At 38.6% G+C, this 15,494-nt stretch overlaps 1 protein-coding gene across 1 annotated transcript in view; it reads right to left on the reverse strand.

Moving 5' to 3' along the window:
- The window catches only part of LOC119558099 (activating transcription factor 3), a 39,990-nt gene that overhangs the window by 20,421 nt on the left and 4,075 nt on the right, over nucleotides 1–15,494 (reverse strand). Inside the window, exon 2 of the mRNA XM_037871311.1 lies at nucleotides 1,258–1,305. The gene's annotated coding sequence lies outside the window, so the exon portion shown is untranslated. The remainder of the gene's footprint in view (nucleotides 1–1,257; nucleotides 1,306–15,494) is intronic.

The raw sequence follows: 15,494 nt of genomic DNA on the forward strand, positions 1-15,494 counted from the left end.
GTCGGCAGTCGGCAGTCCAAGGATCCCGGGTCGTTAATAAGAGCGGAAATGCTGGCGCCGACATTATCATTTTGGCCTTCTCCTCCTACCAAGCGGCGCAATTATGATAATTGAGTGAGCAGAGGAGTGCGATGGGCATGGAGAAAATTCAGACTGGCAGACAGGTTAAATTGCGCGTTACTCGCAGCAAATGTGGCAGATTCCTGTCCTGGGCAGTGTCTCCCATTTTGATTGATTCGCAAGGGAAAAAAAGTGGGTGGCCCTCGCACAAGATACTCAAACGACTCAACTGGCGCCCAATTGTCTCGAGGACTTCGAACTAAACCCCCTTACAGATGCAGCACATACATAGATTTTATTTGCCGGAGCTTGAGCTTTTTTTTTGCCACACCTAGTGACGCACATAATTCAGATAGTCCACCTCCTTTGGAGCTATGAATTGATTGCGTGCTGAAAATTTGTTGTCTTTGATTGATTTCGCTTAACTTGTGCGTGTCGCCTGGGCGTATGCGTAATATTTTCGTTTAGAAGAAGCTGTGTCAGTGGCGTAGCCAGGATTTTTTTGAGGGGGGTTTTCCTAAACCTATTTTGTAGAACTTTTTTTTTTTAGCAGAATGTTTTGCTTACACAGAGAAAATTCTGACGTTCCCATCTGAGTTGAAAATGTTCTTAAAAATAGAACGACATTTTTGAAGATGAAAATATTTTTATTTTGCTCGAATCAAGTTGAATTGGCGGTATTTAAGTACATTGTGTGTACAAATAAACTATTAGTTCAGTCCTTAGTGTACACTTATCAAAAAGTTGTTAAATAAACTCAATTTAATTTATCTCTTCTCACCATTTCGTTCTTATATTGATACCAAAATGTACTTACACGGTATTTAAGAACGAACGTTCTCAATTCAAGAAGAATGTTCTCAATTCAAGAACAATGTTCTTAGATAATTGTGTAAAAGGAGGATGGCGGTTAAACTTAAAAACCCCCTGACTACGCCCCTGACCAATATACTTATGCTAAGCTTTCGTTCTCTAGGGCATACATATATGAATCCGTTGTGTTGGGAATACAATAGAGTACAGTTGTCTTTGATTGTGGTCAGTTTATAATGTATACTGTGCGTGTGGCGGCAGAGTAATTGCAGAGTAAGGAGGCTGCCTTAGTAGAATCATTGAAAAAACAATTTATTTTTGTATTTTAATGAATTACAACAGTTTAAGAAAAGTATAGTATGCAGTATACTTGACTTGACTTACCATTAAATGCACAAATCGCCGTTCCGAGCCAAACTTCGCTGAGCTGAACTGAAATGGAGAGCAGAGAAGGGGAGCTGTTAGCATTGATTAGCGTCTAATGTACAAACACGACGGATTGTGCACGGCATGGATTGAAAGCGGGACCGAAACCGAAACTGAATCTCAAACTGGGTTCAGAGTGGATCGACGGGCCCATCAATAATTGCGGCTTACGGCCATCTATTATGTGTGTTTACTGTGTGTAAAGACGACTGATGGTTATTGATTAGGCGAACGACCCCCTACCCTCCCCGATATATGGTTTTCATTTTTTTTGCTGTACTAGATGAATGCGAATGCGGACTTTAATGCGACTGTGGCTATATGGCTGTGCCATGAATCATCGCGAAGACAAAAGCAGAAACGATGCTAAAAACAAAACTCGCGTAGGTAGCGCCAATTTTTTAGGCAAACACAAATATAAATAAGCTCCGCCAAATCAAACCAAGCCAAACCAAACCAAACCAAAACCAAAACCAACCCAAAAACAAAGCAATCAAAATGAGTTCGTTGACTGAAAGACACCCTGTTTGGGATAATCGAAATTAAAGTTATATATAATAAAAGATCTGAAGTATAAAATCAAACTAAAGCGATGGAAATCCTTATTTCAATAAAAAGAATAATTACAAAATTCGAATGGGATATGAAAGAACCCATATACCCATTCTTCTTAGAAAGGGTACGAAATCTAAACGAAAATCAAACAATCTGACTAAAATGCACCCTGTTTTAGATAACATAAAAAAAGTTCTGAGAAAATATCTTAGATTAAGCAAATTAATTTCATAAATTAGTGATTTCATTAAAAACAATTGTTATAAGTGTTCTTAGAGATACGAAAGAACCCGTATACCTAATCCTATTAATCCTATTTGCTGACTGAAAAACATCGTTTTGGATAATCAAAATTTAAGTTATAAGAAAATATCCTAGAGATAATCAAATTAGATTAACTAAATAAGTTTGGTTTTCAATAGTTGTGTTAATAATTGAAAAACTCTTAGGGATTGTACAGAACCCATATACCCATCCTCCCTGTAAGGGGTACGAAAGCCAAGCCAACAGCGGACAGAGACTGTCCATTAATTTGGCTTAAATCTCGAATCTTTCGCTGGGGATTTGTTTATTTGTTTATTCGACTTAATGTGGCCAGCAGAAATTCTCCCGGTGCTGAAACTTTGTATTTGGTTTGGTCTTCGAAAATCGCCTCCGGAACCGCTACTTCATTTGCATCGATTGTGTTATTTACACCGACCGAAAATTGCATCTTCTGTTTGCGCTCTTTAATGTCATTAATTTGTTTTCGGAGCCCCGAACAAGGGGGCTTTCGGAGATCGGGGATTGTGGATTGTGGGTATACGGGATTGGACTACCTGGCAACACAGTGGCTGCCGTTTCGGTTTTTTGGTTTTTGTTATTTTGTGCGAATTTTCGCGTTGAGTTCGCATTGAAATGTGCAAAAAACCCAATTAGGTGCAATTAACAGCAATTTTGTAGCGCTGGGGGCCAAAAAGGAGTGCGCTGAGTCGAATTGAAATGCTGAAATGTTGAAAGCCTGATTGAAGAGGAAAGTTTAATGGAGCCCTTGGTTTTTGGGCCTGAAAAGGGAATATGCGTGAACCGAATGGAGCGTAAAGGATCATTTAGGCATGGGCTTATAGGGGGTATTTATCTGGAAATTACATATAAAGAAAAATAACTCAATTTAGCTGCTAAAAGAAAGTTTACTAGCAAATAATATGTACATATATAATATTACACAAACAAGATTTTTGAGTACGAAATGAAAGGAAGACAATCTGAAATCCTGTTTAACCAGAATTGGTCAAAAATATAAATTGGATAGAATATATTATACGACTAAGCGCAGCTTGTACACAAACCAAAGGCTATAAATATCGAATATTTTGGCTTGAATTCAAGACTCTAGCACACAGATTGTATCTGATGTTGAGCTGCTAACTTGTTTGCCACAGGAAAACCTGGCCTGCCTGTTAACTTGCAGTAATTACCGGGGCTTGGCCAGGGAAATGGGCATATGGATGTGTTGTTTTATGGCCTCATCAGCGGTAATATTCAATTTCAACTCGTAATATCGAACATTAAATGGCAATGGAAATGGGCATAGGAATAGGTATAGATATAGATACACTTATAGATATAGAAAAATGGAGATGCGATGCGGTGACCTTGACTCTCCTAATGAACGGAGGAGAACAAAGCCAGAGATAGAGTCACCAAATGGGGGGCAATTTGTGTGTGGCTTTAATGTCCATTCGGGGCAATTAACCAACAAACGACAACTGCTGCTCCACCGTACGAAACGGTTTCAATTTTCGGCTGACAAGCGGCAAGCGGCAAGGGGCACACACATTAAAAATTATTTAATTAAGTGATTTTAATTTCGCTTTTTCGCCGTATGCCTTCTTCCAACCACTTGAGACGCCGATGCTGATTGTCTAATTTCATTAATCTAGGCGAAAAGGGGGGGAATGAAACGAAACAACTGGCACTGTGCCAGTCAAACGCTCGTTTTGACCCACTGTGCGCTCGCTTTGTCAATTAGAATTTAGAATTTGACCTCTCTGCACTTCAGTTGGTTGTAGGTAAAGGGGGTTCGGATGGGATTGGATCGAATTGAATCTAAATCGAAATCGAAATCGGTTCATTGCGTGGGACTGTCCGACATAAATCACACTTGAGTGCCGCCAGCAGAAATAATCGCTTAATTAGCCATCGTTCAAAGTCCAATCGGAATTGCACCTTCATTTTTAATGGCTTCCCGACTGGCGCCCGGCGAAAATCAATCCGTTGGCAGTCGAAACGAGGAAATTGCCAAAAAATACACAGCTTGACATAGTAACAAGTACAGTGGAATACCCTTCGAATGACCAGGAAGAAAGCTATGATCAAATTTTAGCTTATTTCTGATCTAATCATGGATATATTTTGGGTTTAGTAGTATAAATCTACGTATATACCATGTATTTTAGAAGATGGTAGTACCCAGATTAAAAAAAAAATAATCTTAGATTATCTTAATTAATAATCTTTTAGTAATATATGATCTTAAGTATGCTAAGCTGAAAATTGGTATACCATGTGTGTTGTAACAATCCTATAATTATTGACATCTCCCCAGGTGTTCTGAACCCTTTTATAAGGTATTTAAATACAAATTGGTAATTTTGTGTATTACATGGTATTTCAACGAATAGGAACATCAAACATAGTTATAATCAGCGAAGTGTATACTTATTTCAGTTTTTAGACAGCAGGGTTTTATAGACCCTATAGTATACTGGCCATCCGAACCCTTGGGAGTTGAATCTGCCATGATTTATGGGAGGGGGCCCCATCATAATCACAGAATGGGGCGTGGTCGGGGCTTAGAGGCCCCTTGACTGGGTGACCTTCGTTCGACTTCGGCGACTTACAAAAAAAACCTTTTTCCACACTGGATTTTTGGGCTTTGTCTCCGACTTTCTGGCTTTGTGGACGTTGTGGGCTTTTGTTTTGTCGGCTTCTAATGCTTCCGGTTCCACTCCTCAGATCGTAAGATGTGTGTAAGTTGTGTTGTAAGTTGAAGGCCTTGCCATGGCGATAAGATATGGCCCATACTGTCGTGGAACTCGCATTGATTACCCGACTTGGCCTGGCCAATTTGGTGGCAAAGTACGCTGGCGACCATTAAAAAGTCATTACAAAAGCACAGCACACATGTGTTTTTTTTTTAAGGGGGGGTTAGGGGGCAAGGGGGCACTCAGACAAGTACCTGGCTTAATTGCAGAGGGGCAATCAAAAGGTTTGGACCGCACACGGGAAGTTCCATGCCCAAGCCGAGTTTTGGATTTCCGCTACGAGTCGTCGCCTGGCCCCCTTTTTGGGGGGTGGGGGTTGGGGGGGTTAAATCCCCCTTCGGCTGGAGCCCATGTGTGTTCCCGTGATGATCACTTAAAGGGCTTTGGATTGACTTGTACTCATATTTGCCCATTGATAATGAACGTCAATTATCGTGTGCCCGTTTGTTTGCTTTGCCTCGCTTTCGGGCCAAAGGCATTTATAATTTTTTTTTCTTTTTTACTATGGCTCCAACTTGGCTCAGTTCCCGCTGCCCCGTCTTATCGCCATTGCGGGTTTATTAAGCCCAGACAGTCGGAACACCTCGGCAGACCCGTGATGTTGTATGCAGTAACTGTAGTGTAAGTTGACCGTGACTCAGTTTGGCTCACAAGTATTTTCAAATATTTTCCAACCCAATGCAATTCTTCCTGATATCATATATGGTTCTTGGAACCCAGGAAGAAAATCTTTAGATAAGCCTATCTGTGTCAATTCACCCATATACATACCATCGATAGAAATAAATCGCAAGGCCACTTTTAAAACTAAAACCTGTACTTTCTTTGTATCGTAGATAACCCTAAAAATACTTGGCATATTTCCTTCTTCCGAATAACTCAGATCTCAATAAATTTTCGGGCTCTTTGTGTGGCGTCGTCTTTGATCTTTCGGCTAAGAAAAAAACAATGTAATTTATTTGCCACCTGAGAGGAGAGAAGAATCTTCGGATCCCAAGAGATCAGGTGGGGGAACCAGTAAATTCGGACAGATATTATACCATTTTTTTGTTGGAACTACCAACCTCAAGGCGATCTTGGCACACTCTGAGCATAAATTTGGAGCCACAGAATGGATTGGATACACTATATATGTCCCTATATTTGGTTAGTGGGTGGATGCGGATGGATCTTGTTGGGTGCCGCCTTTAGTGTTGTCGCGACTCAAATCGGCCGGCATTATTATAGTAATTGATTGATTGATTAACTTGCAGTCGGTAATTGAATCGAAAAGTGACCGGCGGGCATGTGCCGCTGAAATGGGCGTGGCACTTGGCGATCGGTCGTGTTTTTGTTTTTTTGTTTGTTCGCTGCTTACAACAGTTGTCGCTTCAATGTCGCCGCTTTTCAGTTGCAAATTAATGCTGACAATGCAGCAGAAATAGATACGGCTAAAGCGCCGGTTCGGAATTATATATAGCTAGCTATATGTATGTGCACATCCGATCTTGATCTATCTGTCTCTCAGTCTCTCTATCTGTCTATCTATCCGCTGCAAAATGGAACAATCGTTCCAGCACAGTCGAGTACATATACATATTCGCAAACACATCCAACAAAAGGTCATAAAACAATCGTAAAAACTTGTGACAAGCTCATGAAAGTAATACAAAGTAACCACAAAGTGAGAAGAACTCAAATCACTCAGAGGTTTGTGAACGAAAAAAATCCAAAACATTGTAATATTGTAATTTAAAGTTCCTCAAGAGGGGGGGGGGGGGTATTTATAAGGCGGGGCACCTCCAAAACCACCTAGCCATGGTTATGATTTCGATTATCATTATGATTGCGAGCCAACAAATACTTGATTGCCTGTTTGTTGTTTTTGCCTTTCTGGGGGCTTTATGATATTTTAATTTATTTTGAATACCAAATGAATTGCTTATTGTTTTAAATGGAGGTTCGGATGGGTTTGTTTCGATTGCTAATTAGCATAGCAGAAACAAGTTGAACAAAGCTCGGAAATACAAACTAAAATAAATAGATGTAGAAGTAGGAACAAACAAAAGAGCAGGGGAAAATGAAGAAATACTAAAGAGAAACTAGTTTCGACTAATGAATGGCGGTGTGCGTGAATGGGAAGTTGCAGATACAGATGGGAAAAAAAAATAAAAAAAAATACATTTATATATAGAAGAAATATAGAGAGAATATGGCAAATGAAATGCCAATGAACCAAAGAGGCCAAATAGCTATTTTTCTTTATTTCTTTGCCGCTCATTTGATTTGCTTTGAATAATTTATGAATGCTTTTGCCATTTGGCGAATGCAAAAAGGAGGAAAACGATTCGCCACCAAAGACTTATGGCCACTGGCCATTCGAAAGTCGCCAGTCGGAAATGGAATTGGAAATGGGAATGAAAATGGGAAAGGCTGGGCGAACAGGGCGTGAGTTTGGGATAGCGATTGGAATTAGATGTAAGATTGGTATGTAACATTGGCACTTCAAAATCGGTCAACGTGTCAGCAGGGAAGACTAGTCAGCAGGGTGACTAATAGAAAAACTTGCTACTTTGTTAGCAAATTTTTCTTAGTCGAGCTTAGCATGAAATATCGACGACTCCCACCCACACCCACAAGTCCGCACACCCACACACTCCGGGGCAGCAAAGTGTAACGAAGTTAGAAATCCACACACACAAACAAAAACAAAAAGCTTTTAACGCCCACGCCAAGGCCAGAGCTAATTTGCATATCTCGACGCGCATACTCGAAGCCCGAAACAAAAAAAAACTAACAACCAAAAACACCAAATAAAAAACCGGCGAGAAAACGGCGAGTCTCTGTTCTACATGCCCGAAAGTACATAAATACATAAGAGTGGTTTCAAAATGGAGACAGCTCAATAAACTCCTCGAATGGATGGGGTCGGAAGGCGCCAGCTGGCCAGGAAAGTCGTGGTTTGGATTGCTTTAAAATCCAGGGAATTCGTTGATGGGGGCCACCAAATAGACAAGATACTTGTGTACTTATTAACCCTTTACCTATTTAAATGTATGTGGATAGATGGTGCCAGGTGGTCGGAAAACTTAAGCAATTGGGTTGCTCGGAAATCCAGTAAAATTGGGAAATCGGGGTCACCAAATGGACTTTTTCAAAAAAAGACCTATTCATTTGCACGTATATTTAACCTTTACCTAAATATGTTCTTAACTTTACAAACATATGTATCCTTTATATGTATTTGGCAGTTTGGATTGCTGAAAAATCAAAAAAATGTTTGAGATCGGGGTCACCAAATTTACTATTTTAAAACTGTTCATATTTACTCCTTACTTAACTTAAAATTTAACCCTACTAACATATCTTTGAATGTTTTTCATTTCTAAAACGGCAAATTATCTTGCTTTGCTTTGGCTTGGGATGTCAACGACCTATTGGCAATGGTTGGGGTCGTCATATGCAAGATATAACCGTTGGTATCCATTGTAGTAGTAGGTATTTTGCCCAATCTTAACTGGAAATGAAAGTTCAAAGCTTATGTGGGTTGAATTTAGAGCTGCAGTCACGAGAAACACCCCATGGCGGTGGGCTAGCCGTGAAACCGCGACCCGCGTCGGGGTCACCAGCTGGCCTATGCTAAATTTCGGCGCCTATGCTGCGGATATCCATGCTAATGTATACGCCAGATACCCAGATACAATGGTGCCATGTCCATGTGCGTGTGTAACTAAATACAATGCAAATTTCTTTCGACTCAATTACTCAAAAGCAAGAACAACAGCGAAATGTCGAAATACATTATCACACAGGCAGCGCAACGCACATGCAAATTATATATATTTTACACCCCCATGACGTTGCAGGGGCATAATTAATTAGTTGAACGGGGCACGGAACTTGGACCGACTCGACTGTTCGGGTTCTCGGATTCTCGGCTCTTGCTCTGTTTTTCTTTTTTTTTTTTTTGGATTTTTTTTTTTGGGTCTTGTGCTAATGAGTCCATATTGTGCGAAAGGCAGCAACAACAAGTATAGAGACGGCAAACAAACATCGCACAAAATAAAACGGAAACGTGGCCAAAAGCAGGCAGACAGTGTTGCCAAATAGCTTTGAAATAGCCAAAGTTTGTGAAAATCAGGCAAATCTATTTGATGGATTGTTATACTTTAATGAAAAATATTTGAAAAATAATGATTGATTTATAAGAATTGTGTTCTAGAAGCACCTGAGGCGGCTTTTTGATTTTAAAAGGCAGTTGGGGTGACAACCCTGGCAGAGCGAGCTATTAAAATGGATTCCCGCCGGACTTCCTGGCCATATCATATTACTGTCTCTCTTTTTCTGTGTGTCTGTCCTCCTGTTTGCCTGATGGACATGACCCAAAAAACAACAACGGGGTAAGTGACCCATAAAACACGATATGCAGCAGCGAAAGTGATGACACGGAGAAAGAGAAAGAGAAAGAGAGAGGCGAAAGCGAGAAAGAGACGGAGAACGAGAAAGAAAGAAGCCAAACCTTCGGGCTTCGGGCCAAGCCCTCGCGCACACTGCATTAATATGATTAGCAGGAAGATACATACAGATATATATGTACAGAACCTGAGGAAGGAGCCAAGCCAAACTAATGCCATTTCCTGGAACGCGCCCAATGTCGGTGGAAGGTCATTCTCGGGCGCCGTGGGACAGCAGTTGACCTACCATATGGCCAAGCCACCATGCCACCATACCACCAAAAAAAACCCGAATAAAATTCATCCACCAGCTCCGAAAGATTGGCTCCGAGTGCAGCCCACGTGCTAAGAGCCAAGATATACATAGGTGGGGGGGTTATAAGATCCAAGGGGCTCTATATAAACACACATATAGTATCTTGCTGTGTGGGCCGAACTCAAATACACCAGCTACGGAAGTGCAGCCGCCAACGTAGCCGCAAAAGTACATAAAGTACATATGTACATAGCTGGAATATTTAGTTAATCTAAAAAAAACCCTGTTAAGATTGACCAAATATCAGATAACTTATAAAAATTATACATTTTAATGATATAATAGATATATTTTTAGCATTTTAAATAGGTTTTCTGTATAAATGTTTGGTATGATACTATGTTAATCTAGTTTTTAAGTGAAAACCTGTATTATATATCATCTTATAGATTAGAATTTGTAAGATGGTATATCAAAATTTGATGGATTGACCAAATTTAAAATAACTTATATAAAGATATAGTAGATATATTTGTAACATATTTTTCTTTAGATTAACTTTATATTAAAAAGATCTGCAAGAAGGTAAATCCACACATCCCTAAACGCCCCTGACTACGATCGAGTATTTAAAATATGTTTTCTGTATAAATATTTGGTATGATACTATGTTAATCTAGTTTTTGAATGAAAACCTGTATTACACATATATCATCTTATAGATTAGAATTTGTAAGATGGTAAATCCACAGCTGGCTAAACGCCCCTGACTAAAATTGAATATGGCAAATCTTTTTCTGTATAAATATTTTATATCATATTATTATTATTATATATATTATTAGCTAGTTTTTGAGTGAAAACTTGTATTATATATCTTTAAGTAGTCGAATCCACATCTCTATCCATTGAACCAATTGAAAACTCTTTCCTTTTGATATCTTAATTTAGTTGTGAGCTTTATTTGATTAATTCCCGATTCCCCTAATCCATTTGTTTTTATTATTTTCCGACTATTTGTGGAGGAAGTTTCTTAAACCTGATGCTCATTTATCACCCGTTCCGTCCTACAGATTGGTTCAACATTCAATTTCCCTATGCAAATTAACAGCAAAACATTTTTGTCTGGCTTTTTGTTGTGTTTTTCGATTTATTTATTTTGTTTTTTTCGGTTTTGGTTTTGGTTTTCTTTGTACTTTTTGAGTTTGGACCTTGAACAAGGTGAAGTTGATTGCTAAGTTGTTGTTGCTAATGCTGATCGCAGCTATTGTTGTCGACACATTGTTGTTGTTTTGAAGTTCAAAGTTAACGAAACGAGTCGAAAGAGGAAGAAGCATAAACAATGCAGAGAAAACGAGTAAAAATTCACACCTCTGAAAAGCATGTGAGATGAGCAAAATGAAAGACAACACGGCGGATGCTTAATGGTCAAGATGCAGCAATCAATCAATGATTGGTTGATCGACGAATTGCATTTGTCTACCAGATTTAACCAGAAATGGAAAGTAATTTGTTTGATTTTTAATTGGTTTTGATTTACAAATTTTTTATTAATTGTATACTGAGCTTGTCTTTTTTTTTTGAAAATATTTTTTCACCTCCATCTGGCTTTGGATTATTTTTACCTGTTATGCTAAAATTATCCCCAGCTTAGTTTCCATTTAAATTCTTGTCCCCTCCCCCTCGTTAACTGGGAATCCATTTAAATTTTTGTGCAATTTTTTTGTTGCTTGTTTTGTAGCTGCTTAAATTTATATTGCGCAATGAATTTCGCCGCATCCAGATACATTTACAGATACAGATACATATGGGGCTACAGATACAGATACATTTGAACCCGCGCACGAGGTGACAAATTGCCTTTTGATGTTGGCAACGCAATCAGGCGACCTTGAAGCTGCATCTAACCCCCATTATCCGCCCCACTCCCCCAATCATTTTCCAGCAAGCAATTTGTTTTGTCAAATTTTTCTTTGTTTTAAATAAATTACGAATAATTTGGGTGTTTTTCGGGTCTTTTTTGGTTTTTGCCGACAATCCACCAAAAAAAAATTACTCGACAAAGTGAAGGAAAATGAAAAACGAGCAGCTTGAGTTTTCCCATATTTAAGCAACAACCTTCAACCTCTACTTCCCCTGTGTCGTCTTTTAATTGTTATATAATTAAGACGCGAACTGTTATTATATTCTATTATTATTAACAATCGTTCGTGTATTTTTTTGGGGCATCCGACAGTGTTTCATATCATTTTCGTTTTTTTTTTTTGGCAAATTCTTTTCTTTTTTTTTTTTGACTGATTTTACTGTCTGATTTTATGGATCAAAAAGCGTAACACCGACGGACGGACAAATATCATAAACATTCAACAAAAGCGATTCCCCCCCTTGTTTTTTCCTCCAGCTCTGCCCATCGCAGCGGAAAGTCATTAACAACCGAGCTCCGATTCGGTTTCGGATTTGGATTCTCGGATACGGATTCGGGGACTCGGGCTTCTAATGAGCTTTTGCCATCCATTTGTCTTGCGAATGTAGAGGGGATAACTAAGCTACGCAGCTGAAAAATGCTTTCTTGGCTCGGGATACATACATGTAGGGTAATAAAGAGCTTGATATGGGGGTTCTGTTCTGAAGGGAATGGTTCAGCTAATGTTAATGGGCTTGCCCTTGAAAGTCCCCATTAGGCCCTTTGGGTTGGTTGAAAATTATATTGGTATATATGAAGGATCCTGAGTTCTGGGTAGTGCTTTCGAGGTTAAGAGGGGTGTTTCATTTGTTTTTCATATAGTCTACATATATTAGGTCCTTTTAGATTACATTTAATTAACTGGAGAACAAAAAAAAACTGCAAATGACCATTATTGTAATGGGTTATGGGTTAGAATTGTCTTTGCATTATCATGAGATTTCTAAATCTTAAAGTCCTCTTGATTTATATTAATTTCGATTCCGAAAGAGATTGAGATTTGGGGAACCTCCCTTTTGGGGCATTGAGGGCAAACATTTCCGAACTTGGCCACGCCCACAGCTTTACAAGCTCTCTAGTCGCATTTGATTTTAAATTTTTTTTGGTTATTTGGGTTTTAATGGCCCACGCTTTGGTATTCTTCTGTTTTGTAGGTTTTTTTCTCTGCTTCTCTGAGGGCTGGAAAACATGATTTTTTGTGGCTGTGTTTCTCTTCCTTTTTCGTTGGCAAGCGTGAGAAGCAACTAACTGATTGTTGGAACTTCAGAGCCAACCCCGCCCCCCTTCGCAAACCCGCCCCTGGGCACAGTTTACAAGCACCGCCACATTTTTTCAAGTTCAATTTGAATCTGAATTTGAATTTGTCGTTCCCGAACTACGTGCAATGAAAGCAAAAGTTGAGGCAGCTCCGCAGCCCCTGCTCGAAACTCAACCCCCCTTTGGACGACGCCTCTGCCCGCGTTTTGGGCCATTAAAGCGCAGCAGAGCGTGAAGCCGACTGCAATTGAAATGACCAAGAGAAAGACAGAGAGAAAAGTATACAGTAGAGCTCACAAAAATGAAAAATATTATATTTACACATATTAATATTTTTTTAATATATTTTTTTTCATATGTTTTAATATTTTGATATATATGTATGATTTTCGTTTATGCTTCAGATAATTCCCATTTTCTTGTTTTTCCAAGTTCACCGTATCGAGTGCGTCCTGTAGCTGGCGAGGGTGATGCAAAGAGATGGGGAAGTGCGTGTCTTTCGAGGGGGGTGCCAAAAAGGGGGTGGCATGTCAACGAATCGTAATTTATTGATCAGCATATAAAAAAAAGTATAGAATAGACAAGAACAATAACAAGAAAACGACAAAATAAAATAAAATAAAAAAAAACCAACGCATAAATAAATAAATAAAAGCGACAGCGCATAAGAAAGGAAAGAAAGAGAGAGAGAACTTGGCGTTCGCATTGGGTCCCCTCATTATTTTTTGGCAAAAATAAATTAGAATTAGATACACACACTCTCGGATACAAAGATACAGATACAGTCCGCCAAGAAATGCGTAGATACAGAATACAGAACACAAAACGACGACACATTTCCAGTTTAGCCAAAAAATCGGGGAACTGCCGGGGCCACGGATATACGGGGTCTCTCACATATGGCTGCAATTAAGTAATTTTTGGAGCAACAACAGCGAATAATGATATATAGACGAAACATGCTAGACATAGAACGCGAGAAACTGACCGAAAAGCTAAGAAAAAAAAAAAAAAGTAAGAAAGAAATACGAAATTAAATATAAAACGAAACGAAAATTCGACAATTAAACCGAAAAATCGTGAAGAAGAAGTGGAGAGGCAAAAACCGACCCCACATGAAATTTTTGTATTTGACTGCCCCCGGTGCCTCCATATAATAACCCCCAAACAGATGTGTTCAGATTGTTAGCACTATGTTTTCTTTTGCAAGACGTAATCCCTAGATCTCAAATAAATATGATTTATAGTCTTCGTTATTAGAAGAAAACCCAAGCGATATAGCAAAATCTTCAAGATACACGTATGTATGTAATTTTTTAACCAACACCGGTTGCTTTGAAGTTATCGATCTTTTTGCCTGTCCTATTGTAGCCATGGAAATGTATTAAATATGCTAATGAGCTAGTTTACTTATTCACTCTATCGAGCATACTCATTCTATTTATTTTTCTGGTAGTCATTCCAAAATTTTCCAAATTTCTTTATTTGCACTGCCATAAAATGTAGGCAATATAGGGGTTTTTCAAAAGTGTTGGAAAAGGAGTAAAGACTATTAGTGTGACCGCATCTGTATTTCCCCCTTCGCACACATGAATGTTACATACGCTTGGTCACACACAGCCACATATAAACAAAGTTAGATCCCCTCCTCCTCTTCTGCTTCTTTTTATTTAGCTGTTTTCACTCCAAGTAACTGCTGTTCTTATTCTTATTTTACTTTTATTATTGTTGGAAAATAAGCAGCTACAACAACAATAGAGACAGCACACTGGTGAGAGAAAGAGAAACAGAATCAGAAACAGAAACAGCCGTAAAGCCAAAAACAAATTTAATGTGCTTCAAGGTTAGCCGAAAGCGAAGCGCACGAAACGAAAAAAAAAAAATTACGAAAAAACATTGTACAAAAAAAGGAACAACAAAGTGTACGCCAAAAAAAAAAGAACGCACAACAAAATAAAATTCGTGATGAATTTTAAACAATAAAAACAAACAACAAACAAATGTTCAGATAGGGATGGGGGATACTGGGTGGGCGAGGGGGCCAAGGAGAGGTTAAGGCAAAGGTTATACGCAAACATTTTGGGGAGCAAGAGAGCGAGAAGCGAAATGGGCATGGGGATGGGCAATCGATCCTAACTAAGCTCCAAACTTTTCGGAATGTGCTAGAAAAGATATTTTCCATTTGTTCTGATTATCCGTAAGCGATCTTAACTGAGATCGTAACTTTTGTTGGTACATATATTAAATATTATGTTATATAAGGGGTATATCGATATATATATTGCATTAGGGATTTTGATTTCTTTGGTTTGTTCTGATTATCCGTAAGCGATCTTAACTGAGATTGTTACTTTTGTTGGTACATATATTAAATATTATGTTATATAAGGGGTATATCGATATATAATAAGGTATTGTATAAGGGATTTTGAATTTATTTTGATTATAACCTTTTTGTAATATATTGTAAAAGATAAATGCTAGGGTATTCTTCTGCTGCTTCTTCTTCTCCAGTTTTATTTTACGGCCTTCTAATTTGTTATATTTATCTGTAAGCGATCCTAACTAAAATCGAAACCTTTTTAATCTATACCAAAACGAGATTTTGAATTTATTCTGATTATAACCTTATTTATTATACTGTAAAAGATATATGCTTGGGTATTCTTCTGCTGCTTCTTCTTCTTCAGTTTCATTTGAAGAGA

This window comes from Drosophila subpulchrella, chromosome X, assembly GCF_014743375.2.
Source record: "Drosophila subpulchrella strain 33 F10 #4 breed RU33 chromosome X, RU_Dsub_v1.1 Primary Assembly, whole genome shotgun sequence".
Lineage (NCBI taxonomy): Eukaryota > Metazoa > Arthropoda > Insecta > Diptera > Drosophilidae > Drosophila > Drosophila subpulchrella.